The 26,527-nt window shown below is 36.0% G+C and overlaps 2 protein-coding genes across 6 annotated transcripts in view; both read right to left on the bottom strand.

Annotated features, from left to right (window-relative positions):
• LOC150075869 (uncharacterized) overlaps positions 1 to 26,527 on the bottom strand; it is a 562,710-nt gene that overhangs the window by 148,107 nt on the left and 388,076 nt on the right. The window lies entirely within an intron of this gene.
• The window catches only part of LOC150075870 (uncharacterized), a 248,473-nt gene that overhangs the window by 66,389 nt on the left and 155,557 nt on the right, over positions 1 to 26,527 (bottom strand). Inside the window, exon 2 of one of the 4 annotated variants that reach the window (XR_016547794.1) lies at positions 5,414 to 5,532. The exons of 2 other annotated variants lie outside the window; for them this stretch is intronic. The gene's annotated coding sequence lies outside the window, so the exon portion shown is untranslated. Of the gene's footprint in view, positions 1 to 5,413; positions 5,533 to 26,527 lie in introns of those variants that run through there. One more of the 4 variants, XM_090387078.1, reaches the window with a different exon arrangement.

Raw genomic sequence — 26,527 nt, 5'->3', positions numbered from 1 at the left:
CACATTTTGAAGGAAAAAAGTAGATCGCATCACAAATTAAGTAGGCCACTTCTGATACAGACTATGATAGGCTAGCTTTGATCCCATTAGGAGATGCAGATGATTAAATGTAAGGATGAACTTTCTAGTGGGAACAAGATACCCATCCCCATGCACGATTATTCATTTTGCAGCAATGACACTCCTCGAGATTTACAGAACAGATTTTCTCCTCAGAAGTCACTTCAAAGAGATTGCATTGTAAGATGACACCAATGGATGAATTCAGTGGTTTGTGGGAGGTAACTATGATTGGCATTCACCCGATCGTAGTTACCTCCCACAAAAAAAAAAAAAAAAAAAAATGCACTGGTATTAAACAAAAAGTCACATTTAAAACTAAGGGCAAAAACTTTAAAAAAAAATTTGCAACCTCCGCCAATAAATTGTCTTGAGAATCCCTGTCTCAATGTTTTAATTTTGAATGATTCTACTTTTTCAAACAGATTTTGAAAACATTCAGGGGGAGGGGGCGGAATCCCTCCTTTCTGCATAAATAAAATTTATAATAAAAAAAAATTACTTTACCTTTACTGTTACACATTACTTGACAAAATTAACAGAACATGTAGAAAATGTGGTGTAACTCGTGCAGCTTGCAATGAAGTGAGACAAAATTTGGCATGGCAGTATACCACAGAATAATGAAATGAGAAGACAGCGAGAAACTTCGGACATGAATAAGGGACATTTATAGGAGTTACATAAAAATTATCAAAAAGGTCACATTACAGAAGTGGATACAAGATGCTCAAAAATTTGGTCACATGAGTTCAGTATGGCATATGATTCCCGCCGAGGGCTAAATAGGCCTGACAAGTGTGGTGAACCATGCTCGACACAAGTGAGGCTATAATATTCTCTGTCAACAAATCTCATTCTTCCACCAGCACAGACCTTAGCTCACCAAGTGACTGAGGAGCTGGCTGTCAGCACCCAAGGGCATCCCATAGCAGTCGTTAGATATCTTCAATTACAAGATATTCCTCCACCACTTGAGCTCTATGTGCAGCAACATTTTCGGGCATGAAAAAGAAAATCTGGGCAAACTACACCCCTAAAAAGGTGCACGCAGAGTTCGAGGATCTGTTCTCGGTACCTCAACGCAGTTACAGAATCCTTATCAAAAACACAAAGAGAAGTGCACCACACACAAGAACACTGTCTGCACTGTAAGTGTCGCCTTCTCTGATGTTGGATGGATGGTACCACATTCCTCATTTTCTACAGATGAAATGTCTAGAATCTGTTTTTAGGCTAAAACATGACTCATCACAGACTTGTACCCCATTTGTTACGACTCCAAGTCACATGTTCATGGCACCAGTTTCAACAAGCCCTGAGGTGGTTCGGAGTTATTGGAATACAAATGCCTGGATTCCTTGTATAGAGTCCACTTGAATTGAGCCTTCTTAACACATTCTGGTTGTAAATGTTTTCATCTCTGGCTGCAGCAACCTCAAGAGACAATTGATGACTGACATTGCAGATTTGTGTCTTAGTGTTAGAGACAAAGAGTGGTCTGTTCTGGTTGACGTAGCTGTCAAGCACTGTTGGCCGGCTCTTCTTGTAATGATTCCTGTCTCCTGAAACTGATTCCAAAGTGCCAAGACGACAGTGCGTGACATATTAAGCCAACCTGCCACCTCTGCCTGCAACTGCCCAGCTTCAGATTTGTCCAACCTCCTCCCATCTCAAAGAATTATCTAAATGGTGACTTGCCATCCTGAGTACTGGAGATGTGGCCATCCCACTGAGCAAGCCAAAAAACGGGAATGAAGTGATGTGGTCGCAACCTGTGCTTTTGTAGGCATGAATAATTTACATAATGTGTGGCTTTCTAAGGGAGCAGATCAATTTCTACAAGATACATGGAATCTGCATGCCAAGTTGCTTATTACATCAAATATTCACCTTCAGCAATAATGTTCACAATAAAATATTCGTGAAAAACAATTTGTTCTTAATTTTGTTCAATTCTGGTGTTAAAGTACACCAGAATTGAACTATTATGGCCATTATACCCCAAAACATTGAGTATGCTGCATGCCTGTTCATGTGAATTTTTTTTTTTTTTTTGCTATGGTTACTACATGGTTAAGGGCACAATTCAGTTATTTAATTTGACATATAAGTTGAATATTCATTTAAACATAATTAATGCTGAATATATTATCAGTCATGTAGATTAATCAGTATTATCAGCAATGGTACCCAAGAGGAGCTAGAAGAAAACCTGGAAGACAAAGGCGGAGATGGATAGATGAAATTCATGAGTTTTTGGGTAGTAAATGGATGGCCAGTGCTCAAAACAGAAGGAACTGGAAAGTTGCTGGAGACGCCTTCATCCTGCAGTGGATTGAAAATGGCTGATGATGATGATCAGCAGATACCTTAAATGTCAGGAAGACAATTTTAAGTGTTTGTTATAGAGTAGATAAGAAAGCTGGTATATAAAAAAAACTAAACTACAGAAGAAATGAAGTTTGGCTGATTCCTCAACACACACTCCCCAGTAAGATACTTTGACAAGTAAATAAGCTAAACAACATTTTATATATATATATATATACTACCATTAAATATTGACAAAAGTAACATTATAATAAAATAAATAAATAATTGAGCATTCATTAGAGGCAGCGACTTGCAATTCCTCCATATGAACCCGAAATATATTTTAAATTAAATAAAATAAAACGTTTTATTTTATTTAATTAAAAAAAAAAAATATATATATATATAATGAATATAGCAAATAAATTAATTATTATGGCAAGATAAACAATTATTATAGCAAATTATGCAATAAAAAACTAAAAACTGAAAGGAGAAGCTCCTTTGTCATCCACTAACATGATATTTAAAAACTATTGGTTCTCAACTACCACTATTATTCGTCTTTCTGCTTGATTCATTGTCTTGGCTATCAGTCGGGCTAAAGTCATCCAGCCTGTTAACCACCTCAAATTCGTCTAATTACCACAAAATCCGTCTAACTTTAACGTAGTTACCATTATTATAGCTATCCTTATTTTTGATATCTTTTATTACCATTCGGCATGGATTAACAGGCAGATGATATCAGAAACTGATAGCTCGCTAATTGTAGGAGGACACATTGAAGGGGTTAGCCCTTGATAAAGTCCCTTTCAATGTGTCACCATTTTCCTATAATTGGCATTATAGGAAAATGGTGTTTAGTTATTATTTAGTATTTAGTTATTTAGTTATTATTTTCTACATTTATGCTTTATTGATTTTGTTTTTTCAATATTTGTTATTTCCATTATTTATGGGTATCCTTACCAAGCTAGAACCATGGACTAGTTAGAACTATTATAGCGTTTAGTTGCCACCAGCTTATATATACTTGCCTTTAATATATATATATATATATATATATATATATACACAGGGTGATTCACTACCAGTGCGACAAACTTGCAGGAGGTGTAGGGGGTACAAAGACGAATCGAAATCACATAGCATTGCAGGGTCCGAAATGCCTTCGTCATGCGTTAGAGGACATTGAACGAGAGGTCGCGTGAACAGCGATCCCGCTGGAAGTCAGCATTTACGAACCAGTTCCCAAGGCAGTAGGATGGGCGAGTATTCTTTTTTGGTAGTTGTTGGCGCATCGGCTTCTGTGGCCATAGTGCACCTCCCAAGGTTTTTGCAGTACTTTGATCCAAGCCCGAGACCTTTGGGTTACAGGCAGGCACTTTACCCGCCCGGTTAGCCCAGTCAGCAATGAGCATTCAAACGTTGAACTGGCCGATGTGCACCTCGCATATGGAGCTGCGGACTGTAACGGGCGCGCCGCTCTGCGCTTGTACCAGGAACGTTTCCAGCACAGGCGTGCTCCTCATCAAACAATTTTTGCACGTATGCGCAGAAAATTACGTGAGACTGTTTCACGAGAGGTACCATGAATCGAGAGCGAACAACGAGGATGCCAGACAATGACGAGAATGCCCTACGTCTTGCAGAAGGCAATCAAGAGTACGAGTACTCGAGCGATAGGCCAACGATTGGGTATTTCCCAATCCACTGTATGGAGGATACTGTCAACAAACCAAATGAGTTCATACCATCTGCAATGCGTCCAATCATTGGAGCCTGCAGATTATCCACTCAGGAGGACTTTTGCTACTTGGTTTCTTCAACAGAAACGGTTCGCAAATGCTGACTTCCAGCAGGATCGCTGTTCACGTGACCTCCTATTCAACGTCCTCTACCGCATGATGAAGGCATTTTGGACCCTGCAATGCTATGTGATTCCGATTCGTCTTTGTGCCCCCTACACCTCCTGTAAGTTTGTCGCGTACTGGTAGTGAATCACCCTGTATATATATATGAAATACACTTAAAAGTGATATATCTTAATAAGTTAACAAGATTACTACTAATCAATCTAATGAATTAGTTCATCTTTCATTTGATCAAAGTTTGTGTGATAGACCAGAGGAGTAGTGGCATAACTAGAGTTAATGACACCCAGTGCAAATAAAACAATGGCACCCCTTGGAAAATGCAAAATTTTGAATTTTTGCATTTTTTAACCATAAAAATGGCACCCTCCAAATTTGGCACCGAGGGCACATGCACCACCTGCCCACCCTAGTTATGCCACTACAGAGGAGTATCCCATTTCATTTAGTAATTATAAATCACACTTTCTCATCTAATTTAATTTTAAATTCATGAAATATTTATCCCTTCTTTCTAGGGAGTACCAAATATAACCAAATAACACAATATATCTGACTAAACAATAATAAAAATCTGAAATGGACTGCCCCCCTCAAGATGAATGATATGCTAGCATCTCCAAACAGAATGTAACATATTTATAGGAAATTTTAGCTGTTTTATTCCTAAAGATACAAAAGATAATTATAGCAATAATAAATGTTGTTAAATCAGCAAATAACCAATTTGTTAAAAATCACTTAAAATATATAAACTAAACTGTGATTTGAGGGGGGAGGGAATGTTAAAAATTCATATATTTACCTGTTGCAGGTGTTAATACTGTATTGTGTATACAATATGCATCCAGAGTTCATCTCAAGACTGTTCTGGCACAAAACTGTTAACATGAGGGAGTTTAAACTCCACATACTGACTTTCACATAACACATATAATTATCACACAGTACAAATGATGTAAATATGTAATCTTCAATGAGTATCACACATGAGTTGTCCGAGAACTAATTCCATGAATTCTCCATTTATGTTTCATGAATGAAGACTTGCACAAAAACGTTTTTGTACAAATATTACAGCGAAAGAAACGACGTACATTAGCATGGACAGTCTTCTCGTGACGTCGACAGTTGCTCCGGTCTGAAAAGCCGCGATTACAGAACTGACAATAAAATAATTCCTCCTCAGGATTCTGTTGTAGTTTGTGGATGCTGAAGGATCTTTCCAACGATGCTCGGGCCATTTTCCTGTTTACTGGCACCAACACTGTCTCGGTATCTAAAAACAAGATGGAAAGGAACCAACCATAACTACTTCTCGGTATAAACCTACAAATAGTGAAAAACACTATGCCAAACACAGTAAGAAATACACTTAGTTTTTGTACATGGACTTAAATCCTGTGCCTTTTTATACTGGTCCAACCTGCCACAGCCAAAACTTTCAGCTTAACTTTCACTTCTCCAATTCCTTCTATTCATTAACCTTGTTGAATAGTACATAAAAATAGGAGGATCAGGTAATGTGATGTGTGTGGTGCATTACATTTTGGGCGCATCTACATCACTTTTCATAATTCTTTTTTTTTGTAATCACATTTAATTAATTTCATATAGCATTCTAAATAAATGCACTATGAAATTTAATTAAAATAAACTGAGACTTATTAATTTAAAAAATAACTTGATATATGTATTAAAAAAGTCAGTTTTATTGATGTGATTTTAATGGAATTTGAAATGGCTTCAGAAATGTTTCTTAAGCCATTCCAAATATGTTCACAGTTTATGTGAAATTTAGATCTAAGTTGCTCCGTTATCTACTGATTATTTTAATATCAACTATAGTCTTACTCTTCTTAATGAATAGCAGCCATTGTGTTCAAATTAGATCAGTGACACTCAACCATCAACAAACACATCTGGAGTTGTGAAATACATTTGATCTGTCTTCAACACAAACAAAAGACAGCAAGATGTCTTATAAAAATAAAAGACATCAACAATAAATGTATCTCGAGGATTTATCTTTAATTTGATACCATGGGAGCCTTTTGAATCATGAAAAATTAAATGAATATAATTACAGAATTTAAGATAGAGCCAAAAATTTGTCGATACACACAACACAATTTCACCATGTCTAATCTATATTGTTTAATTATATTTTACACAATGTAAGATAAACATTCTAAATTTGTTCAAAGAAATCCAAATGCCTCAAAACAACACACTAAAGCTTTCTTAATGACAGACAATAAGAAAAAACAAATAACAATATTTAAGTATACAGTTCTCTTTTGCTCAAGTGTGCAGTGAATTAGCATATGTGTTTTAAGTAGACTATGGTTCAGCCTGCACGATGACTAAATGCAGTTGATTGTGGTCAGTGCTGAAAGAGCATAAACAAATTTTTTAGAAGCAATTTCCGATGTTTTTTTTCCAATGTGAAGGTGTCTAACAGGAATGTGTTGTAATGTTGCTGTTACCAAAATAACGGCAACATTAAAAACAGGTATACAAATACAAAGTATACAATTAAAAATAAGATGATGTACATCTAAAGTACATATAAAAAATTTTAAAATTAAAATGAGCGATCATTACCACTAAACTTTTTTTTTATATTAATAAAAATAAAAATTTTAACCCTATGACTGCATTTATACACACATTTCTTCCTCATCCTCAATTTCTACTAATACTTAAGACATTTTTCTGTCATGTGAATGTTCACATTAGGTGTTTAATTTTTGAAAGATGTTTTTATCACTCCACAGGAGCATCCATAGTTCTTTTGCTGTTTGGCAGAGCATGATAGAAATACAAATGTTTGGGAATTCCTGCAGGGCCAATTCATTCTCAAAGTGGATACTATGGTTTCCTCTAAAAACCTTTTGTATTGCTTTTTTCCTTTCACATTTTTTTTGGGGGGGAGGGGGGTTCTGTATTTGCCCACTACACATTTAGAGGCAGCATTAATTTTTTTTTTTTTTTTAAACAATTAGCACCTCTTTGACATTACTTTTTGCACAGCAATTCCTATGCATGGTACAACAGTGTTTAATTATGTAAATCATCATAAAAGATTATTATATATGAGATGCATGTTACACGAACTCGCTGATGCAAATGATCAGCAGAAAAAATGTTAAACAAGCAAGGGAAAGTAATTGAACCAACATTAACAGTCAGATAAAAGGTACGAGTCCTAATATTAAATTTAAAAATAAGATGATCACAGTGGTTAAAAATCATGACTAGATTTATTTTTTGACTCCAAAGAGTCACTGTATAACTGCTAAACAAAGCAATCCAGATATCCCCAAAAAAGACCATAATATTTAAATTCTGTTTTCATAGTGAACATGTAATTATTTTAAAAAATAAATCTGTTAATAGTGAAAGCATTTTCCTGAACCTCACAATTATTACAGGTCTCTAGGAGATATTTTCTCAACAAAACATTTTTCAGGGATGCATCCTTTATAACTTAAACATATGATTTAAGTGAAGCCTTCTTTAAGTTTCTCATGACAACACAGCAGCAAGTTGCAAGTTCGAGAAGCACTGCTACAAGCGGCTTTCACAATTCTCTTTTTGGATTTTTTCCCCCCTCACTCTGCAAAACTCCACCCCTCTCCCATTCTTTCTATAGGTAACACATTATAATTTAGATCTGTTTTGTCCATATTGTAAAGTTATTCTCCAAACAATTTTTCTCTGTTGAGAAAAAATAAATTTAAATCTTTTGAAAAGGCTAATCAAGCACAATTTCTCCCTACTAATACTCAATATGGACAAGATTACTTTTTTCCCCAAGTCCAAGGCATCATTCACTTGGGTTTAAAACTTTCTGTATCACTCTGCTGATGCAAGGCCTTCCTTTGAGTACAGGATTATCTTTCTTGCATACACTCTGACCATAATACATCATCTACAAGCTATTATAAATCTTTGAAGCAGAGCAAGCAAGAACTTAATGACCTTGGTGAGAGAGTGCAAAACTTCTAGATTAAGATTTTATATAATATTTTACAGTTCTCACCTATGCTTAATCCAATAGATTTTTTTCTAGTGAGTAGCTTTTATCAATTTTTTCCAGGACATCAACAGATTTCATGGAAATGAAAATGCTTCCTTTTCTCACTATATTTCAGAATTTACATAACATTTAATTATATTACATATTGTAATTACAATGAATAATTTTACTGCTGCAAATGGTTTGGAAGAAACACAATGGACAACTCGTGGCACACCTCAGTGTGCATAAAACAGAAAATAACACTAAAATCAACTGTTGGCTAGAAACAATACACAACTATTCTTCACATTTCAGGCTCTTGATAAATGCAGCAGCATCTTTGCAAGATTTGAAAGATCCCTCTCCAAAATAAGTAGTATGCATTGTTGATGTAATGCTAATAGCTGAAACTTTTCAGCCAAACTATTTTTTGAGTTCTTTGAAAGTGAAAAATTATTATTTACTTGGAATTATACAAAGAACCTGTCAAGTCGCATGTGAGTATTTACTATTTCTGCTTTTCATTTTATATTTTTCATGTGTCTATGTTTCACCATCTGTAAACAATACATTGTTGAAAATGAAAGAAGCAGGATGGTTGGTGCCTGATGCCTCTGATACAGAAATTGCTCTTTATATTTAAAGATGAAGGAACAGTTTATTTAGGAAGCCAGTTAATAGAGTTTCTATTGTATACATATCAATTCTGGGCCTCAGGGTTAAAAAATACAAGAAGCAATCCCCCCCCCACTAGAAAAAATTTACGAGTTAACCCCAGGTTCTTAATCTCAGCAAATGGAAGTATCCCATCAGCAATGAGCCTGCTCAAACCATTCAAGGCCTTCTACACCACAATCAGATCACCTCGCATGTGCCTAGCCTCCAGAGGCTGCAACTTACAGAATTTAAGACTCTCCTGGTAAGAGAACACTTTTGTTCCTCTTCTCTGTACTCGTTCTAGCAATGCTACATCCTTCCTAAAATGAGGCTTCCAGACCTGTACGTAGCACTCAAGATGTGGCCTGACCATTGCCTTATACAAAGGTATAATCACCTCCTTGTCTCTGCTAGCAAAATTCCCATATATCAGGAGTGGCCTATTTAATTTGTGATGCGATCTACTTTTTTCCTTCAAAATGTGCCGCGATCTACCATCTCAAAAATTACATTGCACAAGGTGCACAAACTGAGGGATGACTGTATATTTAAAATTCTTCGTGATCGACCGAAATTAAATCCGTGATCGACTCGTTGGCCACCCCTGCCATACATCATTGACAAAACTCCATGACCTGCTCTGGCAGCCCATCTGCACTGCTCAGAGAACTTCATATCTGACTGCACAATTACACCCAGGTCTTTTTCATTCTCTACCTCCCTGAGTGTAGTTCCACACAGTTATTATTATTATTATTATTATTAGCCATATAGTGCAAGGAAGCCCGAGGCTTATGCTGCACCAGCTAAAAAAAAATTTCAGAGTTACCCTGAGAGAGAGGGTCACAAGTAGAAGGGAATCACCAAGAAATAGAAGAATGATGATATTCATCTCAGGACCCTGGGTTGCCAAGCCTATACTCATCAGACTCGAATGTCTGGGGTTTGGTACATTTCTCTGGGGTTACTGTTACCCATATGCAGTACTATGAATTTGTGAATATTAAACTCCAGTTGCCACTTCTCAGCCCATCTACCTAACTTTTCTAGATCCTGCTGCAGTATTACTGCTTTACTATTATTATTAGCCATATGGTGCAAAGAAGGTGGAGGCTTTTGCTGCACCAGCCAAAAAAAAAAAATTCTGAGTTAGTGTTTGTGTGTGAGAGAGAGAGAGAGAGAGAGAGAGAGAGAGAAGTAGAAGGGAATTACCAAGGAAGAGAAGAATGATGATATCATTAACAACCCAGCCAACCTTTGTATCATCTGCAAATTTGGACATTAAGCCTGATACACTTTCATCGATATCATTAATAAATACACAAAACAACAAGCACTGAACCCCAGGGAACTCCACTAATAACATTAGTCCATGTACAGTCCATAAACAGCACAAATGCTGACACACAACTCAAACAAAATTAAGGTAATTTTTTTTAAAAAGTGAACAGAGATTACATGCAGGAAAAGTTCCAATAGAATTATGAAAGATGATTCAGGCTGTCCAATAAATTAAGATGACTGAAAATATGTCCCCCTGGTAGAAGCAGAAGAGGCAAAAACCCGCCATGATGAATAGTAGGTGACATTTCAGGATTATTACAATCATATAAAGGCCATGACAATATTTCAAGTCAAATGCACAAATCTTGATTATGTTAAATTGTTTAAAATGGTTAATGATCTTATTCAAGATCTTATTCAAGAAGAAATCCTTAGTTCTCACCTATGCCAACACTTTTTATTTGCAGTTAGTGTGGCATAAAGATTAGTCAAACAGGAAATTCTCTAAAAGAGGTAGTCCCAGAGTTTGATGCTGTCATCAACCCCATTAAGTTTGTTTGTTATTTGGTTTTTAGGAGCATTAGCAACTAAGGCCATATTGCTCCGGGAATATGCAGTGGTCATTCCCTGACCTTTCCGCATCCTCCGTATTTGGTGGTGACGGGCTCGAACCCCGGTCTAATCAAGAAGCGTGTGCTATGCACTGCTGCTCCTTCCCACCTGGTTACGGAGGTGCCCACCCCATTAAGTAAATCCATATGCCTTCTGAATGGAAGAATATGGAGAATCTGGTGAGAATTCAGGATAGAGATGGAAACTTTTTTGATGGCGTTTTTTTTTTTTTTTTTTTTTTTTTGTGAACCTCAAACACGAGAGGTATTACAACCTATAGTACTTAGTACCGTGCTTGGGTTTGAGGTTAAGAAGACGAAAGAAGATATTTGTTGACATTGGACTTGAACTTCTGTAGATTGTAATTTTCAGGAAATAAGTATGAAGGAAGGTTGTTCCAGAAAACGGCAGTTGAATGAATAAATGAGGAAGATGAAAAGTTGGTTCTGTGGGTTTGAAGTTGGACAGTAAATGGATGTTGGCTGGTGGCGGCACGTGTTCGGACTGTTTTGAAAGAGAGAGCAGGAATTATAGAAGCCAATTCAGAAGAACAGTGCCCATGGAAATATCTGTAGAAGAGGCATGCAAAAGAAACAGTATGCCTATGAGACAGCAAGTGGAAAGACTCTGTTAGAGATGAATCATTAATTAACCTTAACTGCCCTCTTCTGAACAGAATCAAGAATCCTGAGAGGTTTTGGGGGCACCACCCCAGATGTGGGAACAATATTCCACGGTAGGGCGGATTTGCGATTTGTAATGAGCAAACAGCTGTTTGGAAGGAAAAGTAATGTCAAGAGCGAAAGAAAACCAAGTTTTTTAGATGCAGAGGAAGCAATATTTGTAATGTGCTTGTGCCAAGAGAGATTAGAAGTCAGGGTAATCCCCAAAAGAGATATATCATTTTGCCTAGAAATCGGAGTGTCACTAAAGATAAGCATAGGAGCAGAAGAATCCTTTTTGCGAGATATAAGACAAGACTGAGTTTTAGAAGGGTTGAAATCAACTAAGTTGTCTTTGCCCCACTGGAGAATTACTTGAAGATCGGCGTTTAAGGAATTGGTAGCAGATTTTCGAGAAGTTGAAGCTGATTGAGCAGGGCAAGGTTTCTCAAAATAGAAAGTGGAATGCAATGTGCTATCATCGGCAAAACTATGGACAGGATTTCCAGTCAATGGAAGAAGGTCATTGATATACAAGAGGAAAAGAGTGGAGGAAAGAACTGAACCTTGGGGGACACTGGCATTAGTGGAGAAGTTAGAAGACAGAGAGCCATCTACCATCACCCTCAGTGAGCGATCAGAGAGCAAACTGGATAACCAATTACTAAAAACAGTTGGCAAACCATAAGATGGAAGCTTGTTTAGAAGACCTTTATGCCAAACACGATCAAAAGCCTTTGAGACGTCAAGAGCAACTAATTGTGTTTCACCGAACCTTTCCATTGAATTAGTCCATAAATGGGTAACATAAGCCAGAATATCTCCAGTGGATCGACACTGACGGAATCCATACTGGTGATCGTTGATCAGACGGAAGGTTTCTAGGTAGTTTAAGAGTTGGTGGTTAATTGATTTCTCCATTACTTTAGAAAGAGTAGAAGTAATTGCAATGGGACGATAATTGGATGGGAGGGATTTGTCACCCTTTTTAGGAACTGGCTGGATATGAGCAAATTTCCAAGCAGAAGGAAAAACACCTTTGGAATAAGAAAGTGAAAAAAGACGGCAAAGAATAGGAGTAAGTTCAGGAGCACAGGTTTTGAGAACAAGTGGAGAAATACCATCAGGACCTGGAGCTTTCTTAGCATCAAGATTCAACAAAATCCTTCTGATATCCTTTTGACGGAACACCACAGGAGGCATTGAAATGGAGCGTGTTGGAATGGTGGGAGGGTGTTTTACCAAGATCATTAATACATGAGTTGGAAGAAAAAATGGGATGCTAGCTAGGTCAGCTTTATCCTTGGCTGAAGTGGCAACAGAACCATCTGGTTTGGACAGAGGTGGGAGCAAAGATGGGCAAAAGTTGCGTCCAATAGCTTTGGCAAGAGACCAGAATGCTCGGCTACCATTAGGGCAAGAAGCAAGTTTTCCACTCTTAGGCTGTTCAAACTCCAGTTTGGACTTATTAATAACTGCTTTATGACTGTTGCGAGCTTTGGTGTAGGCAGAAAATGAAACTGAAGAATTAGAAATAAGCCAATTACGATAGGCAACATCTTCTCTTGGACAGCCTTAGCGACATTTATTGGAAAACCAAGGTTTTAGATAAAGGACGAGATTTTAAAGTGGAGTGTGGGATAAGGGATTCCATTCCTGCAAGAATAATTTCACTGAAACGATCTGAGCAAGAACGTTGACATCAGAAGTTTTGAAACACTAATTCGACCAAGGAAAAGAAGAAAAGAAGTCTCGCAGCTCATCCCATTTTGCATTCTTGTAATGCCAAACAACACGTGGTTGATAATAGCCATGAGATATAAAGGTTCCATTGGAGAAGAGACGATCACCAAGTTGTGATCTGAAGTGCCTAAAGGACCTCTCACTTCGACCGTGTACTTAGAAGGGTTGTTTGTGAGAAAAAGATCAAGCGTATTGGCTGTATGATTAGGATTGTCCGGTATTCTTGTAGGTAAATGAACAATCTGTGCTAGATCATTAGTAATTACAAAAGCCTCAGCATCTCGACCTGCTGGGTCGGTGTGACTAGAAAATGAAGCCAGCTGGAGTTGTAAACATTAAAATCACCAAGGAAAATTACTTCACTGTTAGGAAAGTTGGACTGGAGAAAGTCAAGTTGCAAAGAGAGGAAGTTAAAGAGCTCCAAGTGATTTAGTGGAGTTGGGAGAACGGTAGAGACAACAGATGAATTTGACACAATGAGGTAGAGAGATTTTAAGCCAGAGAAGGTCAAAGAGAGGAGATTCCAAATTGCCAAGTCTCTGACAGGGAATATCAGAACGAACATATGCACAAGTACCACCTTTGAGGCGAAAGGAATCATACAGCGAATAATTTCGTTGACCAAGGTAATGAAAATAAAAAGTTAGATTTTTTTTTACAGATTAAAAATTGGCTAAAAATTATGCAGAAGCCATAATTAGATTGTAAATTATCTGTCACTGTCCTTGAATGGGTTGAGTAAGCTAAATGTTGATGGCATTCTTCCTGTTGTTGAGACTACACATGAGGAAGCATAAATTCAAATTAAGGAAGGATGGTTGCAGAACAGATGTGCAGAAGTTTGCCTTCAGCCAGTTGATTGTTGGAACAAACTTCCATCTGTTGTTGCAGAAGTGGGTGGTTTGAATAAATTCAAGGAAGAACTAGACAGGAACTAGAACTATAAAAAAAGTAAGACCCAGAAATTGGAGTATGGATAGGTGGAGTATGTAAATTTTTTTTTTTTTTTTTTTTTTTTGGCTTTTTGGCTGAAGCTTTATAAGCTTACTTTCTTGCATCATCACCACTACTAATACTAAAAGGATGAATGACACTGAATCAGTTGATACATATCAAGCATGAAATGCAGTTTAATAAAATAGCGAAAAGTGATGAAGAAATGGCTGCTGCAATTACAGCCATTTACCTCTAAAATGCCTATGTAAAATTTCAAACTTTTACAATGGTTAATAAGTTCTGAATCTAGAAAGACCAAACCTGACAAAAGCTTTGGAGTAAAAACATAATTTACACCAGAATTATGCTAAATAACTGCACTAAGAAACTAATATGAAAAGGCAAAAATAAGCAACGCAAGCATTGAATAAAGGCCAAAAACCTTCAGGTCTTATACCTGCAGAGACCATCTGGACAATTCATGCTTCCCTTGACAATGAATCAACTACGGCAGTACATTGAGAGAGCTACCACATTCACTGGATCTCAACCTCCACATTCATATTTGGGAGTCATGTGAAAAATGATACAGGTGACCCCCGCTTAACGCTGATAATTCGTTCCAGAAAAACAGAGCGCTAAACGAGCGATAGGATATTTCCTAATCAATAATAAACGGTAGTGTAAAGATGCACAAATGTTGGTCAAAATATTTAATATTCAAATATTTGTACATATAAAATATTCTGCATTACATACGTATATAATTATGTGGTAACTACTTACGTATCAATTTAATCATGAAAAATATGTGGATTTTGGGATGTACTTTATGGCCCTCTTCCTGGGAAACTAAAAGGGATTTTAATTTAAAATCTCCCGCAGTGTTATCACCCAACAATAAAGTCAACCGATCCTTCGCCACTTTAAAACCTGGCATGTTTTTTGTTTCTTTCAATATAAAACTTCTTTTAGGCATTTGTTTCCAAAAAAGTCCTGCTTCTTCTTTGTTAAAAACTTGAGAAGTATAACACATAATACCCCTCTTCAATAATTTTAACAAGTTCTTTTTTGAAAGTTTCAACTCATTGATCTGCACTTGCAACTTCTCCCTGGATTTTAAATCTATTCGACCAGGCCTTACTAGTTTTAAATGGTTCCACTTTTTTTTTTAGGTGAGCTTTCTTCAGATCATCATATAGGCTAATCTATTTTTTTTTTTTTTTTTATAATATTTAACTTAACTGAATTCTGCATTGGTGTTATCTTCAATAAAAAATAGTTAAAAGTCTCTCTATTTCAATCCTAATAGCTGGCCTAGCCCTAGTTGCTTGCAGTGGAACAGCTGTCTTTCGTGCTGCTAAAATCAATTCTTTATTTTTTATAATTGTTCTTACAGTTAAACCTGCCAGTCCTAAATTATGGCGCACATCCGCTTGTCATTAACCGGAATCGATTTGCTTCAAAATGTCTAATTTAATTTTAAAATTCAGTCTTTTTCTTACATTTGTAGTCTTCATACTGCATCCAGACATTGTTGTTTTTTTATTCTTATCTGCCATTATTTAACTCTTCCAAAATGTAACTGCGTTGGTTGCTTTAATTATGATACAATGTTCGAGTAAACTGTTCGTTACGCACGATGTCTAATACTGTACTGAGTGATGACTAGACTTCAGGTAAATGCATATAACACAAATATTACAAGCAATATACTTGATAATTTTTTTAAAATGTTGATCTCGGAACTACGTAACAAGTCACTGTACTGCAATTAAATTAGCGTGCGAGAAAATTTCTCAAGTCGGCATGGGAAACATTTTAATGCTGTTTTGCTATTCATTTTCAAGCTATCGACTCCATCAGATGAAACATTTTCGTTAAATATGCCAAAAATGCAATCTGTACACTGGTAAAAGAGTGTTATAGTGATTTGTGACAGCGTTATTATCAGAGATGGGTTATAATATAAGAGCAGCATTATAGCGAATCAGCGTAAAGCAAACCGCGTTATAACGAGGACTTGCTGTATATGAATGCAAAGTGAACACAAGAAACAAAGTACTTGAATGATTTTGCAAGACACATCAGTAATGCAGCAGTTCTTTATAAGGTTAGATTTCTGGACAGATATGCCATGCTGTGCATTCAAGTTGACAATGAACATTTGGAATAATTACTGTATATAAAACTGTATTACTATAAATGGCACAATGTAATTCTGTACTATACTGCACCATATAATGTAATTTTTTTTTTTTTCTGTAGTTGTTGGCGCATCGGCTTCTATGGCCATAATGCACCTCCCAAGGTTTCTGCAGTACTTTGATCCAAGCCCGAGGTGGGATTCGAACCCGCGACCTTTCGGTGGCCAGACAGTCACTTTACCCACCCGGCTAGCCCGGCTGGCATGTAAGGTTTTACCCAATACAAAACTCCAAGTCAAGATACATTTTAAATTCCCACAGCTCATTACAGAATGAAATGAAAGATGTTTATACATATTTTCATTCAAAATGACAAGAATTCCCTGCTAAAGTTATGAGGGAAAAAAAAAAAAAAAAAAAGATATGCTACATCAATTCCAACAAGTAGCACTCAAAACCACAACTTGTTTCACAACAATTATCCGCAACATGTATAATTAGAACAATGGCACCTTATTTACCAATGGAGTAAAATCTCAAACATGTAGCACTACAATTTTTTTTTTCAAAATGCTACTTTTTATTATTTTTAATTTTGCTTTTCCTACAAGTGGCCAGTACTACTTTTCAAGCAATCCAAACAACAGCTACACTAAAATGAATCCTTCTGTGTTTAAGATCTTTATTTCCAGTGTTCGACATTACTAATTTGATTAGTGCTTATTTTTCTCAACGTGCTAACAGAATAATAATGACAAAAACCATAATAAGATCACCACTAATGGATTATATTTACAAGATTGCAGAAATTCTAAATTTATAACTGTTAGAAAAAAGGAGAAAAACCAGTCTCAAATATTTCACAATACATCTCATAATACTTGAACGTTAAATAAGAATTTGAAATATGGCAGTAAAGATCTGAAAGAACAAATTAAATTTTGTGTACATTCCTTTATCACCAGTGAGTTTTCTTGATAAAAAAATGTGAATTACTTTGGAGCAAATGTGGTTCTTCTTAATTAAGATGTTTATAGAGAGCCGATCCTTAACTTAAATTTCTATTTTCAATATGATTGCTGGAATCTTGAACCTGGGATTAAAAAAAAATCAAAGAGACGATTCACACTGATTAAACATCATTCCAAGAATTCTACCATACGATCATAGGTATAAACCTAACATCTATTTAGCTTCTAACTGCAAGGTTCAGTGATAACTATTCCTTAACCTATCTAATTAACAAAGGGTGACATAAATACAGATCTGTTAGTTTAACTTCTGTTCTGGGAAAAATAATGGGGTCACTGGTTAAAGAAGCATTGCATCATCACCTAGACCAGTGGTCCTAAACTACTGATATCTATGGACCCGCTCAAAAACCAAAAAAAGTTCACGGACCCCTTCAAATATCAAAAAAAGAAAGAAAAAAAGTTTGCTGACCACTATATAAAACATATGCATATGTTTTATATATATATATGTATGGTCGACCACCGTTTTTATGACCCCCTGAAACGGATATATGGACCCCAGTTTGGGAAACATTGATCTAGCCAAGACTGTAGTAATAATTCAGACACAGCATGGGTGTGTTAAGGTGAAGTCTTGTCTGACCAATTTGATTGAATACTATAATGTGGTCACAGAGGAACTGGATGCAAAACAATAATTTTGATATCATATACTTGGATTCCAGGGAAGCTTTTGATACTGTTGCACATGGATAAAAGGATAGTTGAGTGGGAGAATAGAGTGGTAATCAAGGGCTACTATTCTTTGTGGACTAATCTTATCAGTGGAGCCCCCCCCAGGGTTCGGTTTGGGCCCCATTGTTGTTTTGTACATTTAGTAATGATATTGATGAAAGTATATCAGGCTTAATGTCGAAGTTTGCACATGACACAAAGGTTGGAAGGGTTGTTAATGACAGTAATGGCAGTGTGCTACTGCAACAGGATCTATAAAGTTGGGCAGATGGGCTGAGAATTGCCAACTGAAGTTTAATATTGACAAATGCAAAGTACTGCATATGGGTAGCAGTATCTAGGGTATTTCTACCCATATAAAACATGGAAGATAATTGCACAGTCAGATATGAAGTTTTTTTTCAGCAGTGCAGATAGGCTGCCAGAGCAAGTCAATGATGTATAGGAATTTTAATGCAAGAGATGAATTTAAGCAATTTCCTGTAATGAAATTTTTGGTTCATTTTTTTAATGAAGGAACTGTAAGTATCAAAAAAGCTATCGCTAGCCAATTCCCTTGGCAGAGAAAAAAGTGCACAGAAATTAATTCAATCAGAATAGACCTGCTCAGTCATATTAAAAGGGGATGACATAATATAATAGCCAGTAATATTTTTATATTGGAATTCCTTGTCAGATGAAAATGTGACGATTTGTTTCAGAATTAAAATCTATAAAAAAAAAAAAAAAAGAAAAGTGATTATGTCAAAAGTTAAGAATAAAGTTTCTACATTGTCAAAGAAGAGAAACTATTTCTCACGTATTACAATTTTGTGAAAGGGAAGCCAAAATGAAGCCCCTATTAAAATTACTTTTTAAAAGTGATTGAACAGACTTTTGCAGCGATTTGATTGTCTACAATATTTTCTTAACCTGTGGTCAACAAAAGTCTGGGTGGGTAGGGAAAAAATTCTTCAGAAACACAAGGACTGCATTAAAAATTAAATAAAATTTAATATATATAATAACAGATAAGTACTTTCTTTTCTCTTTTTTTCACTTTGTAAATGAAATATTGAAAAGTTAAAGAATTCCAGTGTGATAAATATAACTTCTGTGATTGATGGGTCAGATTTTTATTTTAGGCATGTAACTTTATAAAAAAGGTCAAGAAATCCTGGTTTACACGAAACAAGCATCCAATAAGAAATGAAAAGCAGAAGTGTGATAAAAATGGGCAAATGATTTTAACAGTTTGAAATCATATGGCAAAAAAAAAAAAAAAAAACCTAAGTAGACCCTGACTATAGCTGTAAATCCAGAACAACAGTCACCCATTTAGCAACAATGGGAAAAATCTAGATCATATGTTTCCTCCACATAGTTCTCTGCCAAAGGTGTTGACATCAGCATGATTCTTCTGGAAAACACAAAATGACCTTCTTCATTTGAGGGGCATCAAAAAAAACATTCTGGCAACAAGATGGAGCCCACAGAGCAGGGGTCGGCAACCTTTTTGAGCAAAGAGCCGTTTTTGATCTAATTAAAAAAAAAAAAAGGAATTCGAAGAGCTGCACCTCAGCTCAAGCTGGGGGGAGTTTTTATGAAATGGAATAGAGTGGGAAGGTGTTTTATTAAAAAAATACACTGGTGTTCAAAGAAAGTGCATCACCCAGGAATTTCACATTTCTAACCTTTTTTTTCTGCAATGGTATGTTATTGACTAGGATCACAAATAGAAATACAGGCAGTTCTCACTTTACGAGTTTTTTCCCCCAAGTAAAAACAATATCAAAAATATGAACATTAATTGCAAAAAATGAACGTTAAACATTCATAAATACCGCATTCCAAACCACGTGCGCAGCTATACAATACAGTGTACCCCACTTTACGATATTAATCAGTTTCAGAGACACCATCATGTCATTAAAATATCGTAATGTGAACCCAATAACATTGTTTTTTGGTAATTCGTTTCAAGATCTCAGAAGTTGAAATTTTCGCTGTATAACTAAGCTATTTATCTCTCTAAAATGTCATTTTTAAGGTCACAAGCGTGAAATTAAGGCCATCTAAAAATGTGTGAGCATGGTTTGTAAATTGTATTAGTTACCAATTCAAATCATTAAAATGCACTACACTTTCATTGTTATCATATGTTCCGTTATAAGAAACAATTTTAAACACGTTTGTGATATTTTTCTAAAGCACATTTCTGGAGTTCACGACCATAAAACAATAAAAACAATTTGCACTTTCCGGTTTATTGAGCTTTTCTGTTACTGCAAGCAATTATAAACGGGCAGTAAATTCAATCTTCTTGCATTTGCGAAAATCCCGATAGCTGGAATTTTGTGGTTTTTTACTTTATTATAGTGAAATGCATTTACCCTTTACCAAAATCTTCAATCTTATAAAAAAAAATCAATTTTCAGAATCTTCTCTTCATTCTTTTTTTTTAAGCTTCGTAAACTTGTTACTCCACGCGAATCGTGTTAGTTGCAATTTGTGTGCTGTTCAAAAATGCCTATGCATGCAATTGTTAAATTTATAATTAAAAGAGAAGATTATCTTGGAAACAAGCACCTCTTGAAACATTTCTGAAGATAAAGACTCCTTGCAACAAACCAACATGTGCCGAGCCAATAACGAGTGTGCATTTAGTCGATGATGATGAAGAATAAACATTCTTTAACATTTGTAAATGACAAATAATTTCTCTATTATTATAATTTGCTTGATTTTACAGGCTACATTTTCATTTCTTTCGATAAATCAATCATTGTTTAAACAAACTAATTAGCAAACTAATTTCATTCCTGAGAACATAACCTCTATTGTTAACCTTAAGTCTATGGGAAATAAATTCCCACTTTACGAGTAGTAGTAGTAGTAGTAGTAGTGGCATGTGATGCAAGAAAGCATGTGTATGAGCTTATGCAGCATCAGCCAAAAAAAAAAAAAAAAAAAAAAAAAAATCACACCATTCCCTCCAAATGCCTGTCCAGTTCCTCCTTAAATTTATTCAACCTATCAACTTCCACAATGACAGATGGAAGTTTGTTCCAGCAATTAACCACCCGCTGGCTAAAGGCAAATTTCCGCACATCTATTCTACATCTGTCTTTTCTTAATTTGAATTTATGCCCCCTTAGGTTCGTAATCTGAACAAGTGGAAGGATCCCATCAGAATTTAGCTTGCTCAACCCATTCAAGGCCTTATACACCTCAATCAGATCACCGTGCAGGTGCCTAGTCTCCAGCCACTGCAATTTACAGAACTTAAGCTTCTCTTGGTAAGAGGATCCCTTCATTCCCCTCACCAATCTTGTTGCCCTTCTCTGTACACGCTCAAGTAAATCTACATCCTTCCTAAAATGAGGCATCCAGACATGTACCCAGTACTCAAGGCTTGGCCTGACCATTGCCTTATACAGAGGGATAATCACCTACTTTTCCCTGCTAGCAAAATTCCTATATATCATTGACAAAACCCCATGACCTGCCCTGGCAGCCTGTCTGCACTGTTCAGAAAACTTCATATCTGCCTGCACAATTACTCCCAGGTCTTTTTCATTTTCTACCACCTTAAGTGTAGTACCACACAGTTGGTATGTTTCTCTGGGGTTACTTCTACCCATATGCAGTACTTTGCATTTGTCAAGGTTAAACTTCAGTTACCACTTCTTAGCCCATCTGCCCAAATTATCTAGATCCTGTTGCAGTAGAACACTGCCATTACTGTCATTAACAACCCTGCCAACCTTTGTATCATCTGCAAACTTCGACATTAAGCCTGATATACCTTCATCAATATCATTGATAAATATACAAAACAACAGTGGACCCAACACCGAATCCTGTGGGACTCCACTAATAACATTAGTCCACGAAGAGCAGCACCCATTGATTACCACCCTCTGTCTTCTCCCACTTAACCATCCTTTTATCCATTGTAGCAACTTACCCTTAATACCATTCTGCTCCAATTTGTACAATAGTCTTTCATGCGCAACAGTGTCAAAAGCTTTCCTGAAATCCAAATAGATGATATCAAAATTATTTTTTGCATCCAGTTCCTTTGTAACCACATCATAATATCCTATCAAATTTGTCAGACAAGACTTTCCCTTAACAAACCCATGCTGTGTCTGAATTATTGCTGCAGTCTTGTCTAGATGATCCTGCAATGCATCTTTAACCAGTGACTCCATTATTTTACCTGGAACAGAAGTTTAACTGGTCTGTAATTACTCGTGTCACCCCTTCGATCCCTCTGTGAATTGGGGATACATTTGCACATCTCCTGTCCGTGGGAACCTCCCGAGTCCAAGGATACTCTCATAATTATGGCTAAGGGTTTGCTTAGTTGCTTTGACGCCTCCTTTAATATAACTGGATAGATCCCATCCACCCCAGGTGCTTTTATTATGTTTAACTTCAACAATTTCTCCTCCACTTTGCTCTCAGTTATTACAAAATCATTAAGTATCCTGCTACAATTTGATAACCTTCTGCCATCTCCAAACCTTAATAACTCCTCATGTGTGAATGTAGAGGCAAAATACTCATTCAGTTTGTTTGCTATCTGGGCAGAATCATCAACAGTCGATCCATCGATATCAAGTGGACTAATGAGATTCATCCCCTTCCTTTTAGAGTTTATATAAGTAAAGAAATCCTTGTTGTTTTTTTTAGTGTTGTTCCTAGTGCGCGAGTGCGCACTAGGAACGAATTAAATCGTAAAGTCAAGAACTACCTGTATAAACAAAAGATATTTATTAATAGTTAAGGCAAAGCTAAGAAATATTTGACAAGTGCTTCAAAATATTCCAAAATGAGCATTTGTAACTTTTATAAAACAGTTTTGGTAAACACAGCAATTATGGCTGAATGTTATCAGAAGCCCTCAATTTGATTCAATTTATCATTTTAAAGGGAAAACAAAATGAAAAGTTAACAAGGTGCGAACTAATATTTAGTTGAATTGCCTCCGGCCCTGAAGACAGCAGCACACCATTGAGGCAATGACAAGATCAATTTCTGAAGATAATCAAGTGATAGTTTTTGGTTCCAAACACAAATTATGGCTTCCTGAAGTTCCCAAAGGGTCTTTGGTTTCTTTCTGTCAACTGCAGATTCCACATGATGCCAACAGTTCTCTACAGGGTTCAGGTCCGGGCTGTTTCCTGGACAGCTAAGAGTTGTAATGGACCGTTCTTCCAGCCATTTTTTCACCTGTAACAAATGTAAACACATTAGTGCCGAACCTCTAATGCAGAAATGAAGCTAAAGTAACTACAGAAGTGCCTACTTACACTTTTCATCCGATGACAAGGAGCAGAGTCGTCCTGAAAGATGCAGTTACTTGGCAGGTTGGAATGGTCTCTAATGGTTGGCAGCAATTTGCCTTCTAATATAGTCAGGTATCCATTAGCATTTATGGAACCTTTTATAAACTGCAGGCGACCTACTCTGCAATACGAAATATCATTTGGCTGATAAGCAATTTCACTGCAGACAGCATACAGTCTGGATGGTATTCTTCACCATGTCTACGGCGAATCGTTTGTCTCCGATTAGAACCATGCAGGTTGAATTTCTCATCCGAGAAAATAACTGACCCACTGCTCAGGGGTCCATTTGACACCTTACACCAAATTAATCAAGACTTTTTCATTTTTTGTGTGAGGAGGGGCTTCTTCTTAGGACGATGGGCTACGAGTTGAATAGGCATCTTCTGACTGTTACTGCATTTTCCACCACTCCTCTATATTCTTCCCATTCTATTTTCAGCTCAGACAAAGAAGCTTTACGGTTTTTAAGGCATAAGCACTTCCAAACGCGGTCCTATTTTGGCGTAGAGACTCGTTTGTGTCCAGTTCCTTTTTTCTTATCAGCAGAATCAGTATTCTTGAGTTTGGAAAGAAATCTACTCACTGTCAACTGATTACAAGAGACCACATAAGCAATATGATGGGAACATCCTTCCTAACATAAATCAACAATAACACTGTTTCTTTGTGGTGTCAACTGCACATAACTCGCCATCCTGACACACAAGCAAGGAATGACTGCTACCTTTGCAGAACGTCCTTATATAGCTGAAAGTAACAGCTGATGCAATATTACGGCATCACCTATGCGTGTCAATCTTATCTTATGCAATCAGTAAGAAATATTGCCATATACTTATGTTATTCGGACAATTACAATTTTAAGGGGCAACGTACTTTCTTTGAACACTAGTATATTTTTTGAAATATTATTTATTAATACTGAAAAAATGTAACAAACATCCAATTAGGTACAAATTAATATGACTTTTGCTGCTGAACTACTTGAGCGAGTCTCTCAACATCAGACGAGTATGCCATAATTTTCATCTTTAAACATGCTGAGAGACTTACATAGCTCGCCGTTTCTTGATTTATTTTTAATATAGTTCATTTTCAAAAATATTTGATCACAGAAACACGTCGCTTGTCATACATGTGGACTAAAAGTTAAAGAGGCGCATGCGGCTCATGAGCCGCAGGATGCCAACGCCTGCCATAGAGGATAAACACACAGGCAACAAAATTTTACAACCAGTACTTCAAGTTATTAGCTCCCTTGACACCACGCAATTGACTGGCCACTATCGTATCTAATTTCCAAATATTATTTCTTGTGGGGAGGGATACCTACATGAAGCACAAAAAAGTAAACCCAAAACCTTTCATTAACTTAGAGACAAATAAATAGAATTCTACTCAATTGATAAGTCACACACAAAATGGCGTGTGATAGGCCAAATGGCACTTTGTACAAAGATGCTCACCTTAAACATTCTTAGTTTACCAGGTAATTATCCTCACCCTGTTAGATTTCAAGAAATCTTCACAAAAAGTAGCACTGTGTTAGAGAGGAGGAAGGGGGGGGGACTTGAAATACCACAAATCTCTATCCTTGTGTGAGTTGGTAATAGAACATGAGGATTTACAGAAATGCCCAAATGATATATTCTATCATAACACATGAACAGAGACAATCCCAGGTCAAGGATAAAAGGGCTATAGTCCCCTTTACAAATAATATAGATTATTTTTAATAATCCACATTATTTTTATAATAAAAATAAGGGCTATTTTTAATTGCTGCATGATAATTACTGGAACACTACTTTAAACTTCCTCCTTTAGAAAACTTTGGGAGTGCCACAGCATATGAAATAAGGTTTCTAAAAAGGGTTTAATATGCTAATTGTAAACGATCTGGCAGTATATTCTTAAAAAGTGAGATTAAATAGAATGTCAAGACAAAAATAAAATATTGTTCATTTTTTAAACCAAGAGAAGAAATAATTCTAAAATTATATATGACTGATGCTGTCTGAAAAGCAGAATCTAAAAATCTGAGATAAATTTATAAAAGAATAATACATTCTTTACAAAATTATTATTGAATGACTTTAAATACTGGTGATTAAGGAATATGGAGGTAAAGCAAATAAAATTAAATAAACTGCAAAAAAAAAAAAAAAAAAAATCATAGGCCAATTCATACAATCTACTACCATATACACTTGTATAAGACAAATATTCCCAGCCAACCACAATGAATTTTATTTAGTCATAAATTGTTTAACACTTGTATTTATCAGAAGTGACTTATTTTTGGAGTTTATGTTATACCAGAAATTAATTAGTACTCAATATGTATAACAGACAGGAAGTTCAGGCACTTCATTTCATTTTTTTTTTTTTTTTTTTTTGCATTTTATTGGAGAGAAGGATATGCAAGTTAGGAATGCAAAGTCCCTTAATCCTTTGTCAGTCACATGTCAGACAGACACCACTCTCCCTTTTTATTAAATCTGGAATCAGCCATGTACCTTTTCCTACAAATTTTCTGATGTGGTATTTTCCGTTGGTTTTTTTTTTTTTTTTTTTACTACTATGAATTACAAAATGTTAATTGTTTGGCCTTTAATAAATGGCACAAGAATAATCAAATTTATCCTTTTAGGAATCTGTTAAAGTGTACAAACTTCCCTTACCCAGCAATCAAAATTCACCCCATCATCTATGGTGGATGCATAAACGAATAACTACACGCTGCAGCACCAATGGTATTCTGCACCACCGCTGTAATGTAAAATATCGCTATGCCTGACATATTTTTCTTAAAACTCCCTTTTGTCATATATAAACCAGAAAAAAAAAAAAGTGGTATAAATAAAAAACAAGTGGGAAAAAACCATACAAGAAAATTTAAGCATATATTATAATTACATCAGTGTAGATTTTAGTGTTCCTCAAGTATGGCAGTATCCAATTTGCTCTGCATAATGAATTCTTTTTTAACTAGAAAACATGGCAGTAAAAAAAATATATATATATATATATACAGTATTCTTTATTGCTCCATATTTGTGCACATTAATTTCCAATAGGACTTTGGTTCAATATCCAGATGTACAGAGAAAAACCCTGTACATCTTAGATTCTTCATTTCATCCCATCCATGATTA

This window comes from Mastigoproctus giganteus, chromosome 13 (genome assembly GCF_048544385.1).
Source record: "Mastigoproctus giganteus isolate SK-2022 chromosome 13, ASM4854438v1, whole genome shotgun sequence".
NCBI lineage: Eukaryota > Metazoa > Arthropoda > Arachnida > Uropygi > Thelyphonidae > Mastigoproctus > Mastigoproctus giganteus.
The sequence above is the reverse complement of the archived record's forward strand: the minus strand, read 5'-3'. Positions and strand labels throughout refer to the sequence as shown.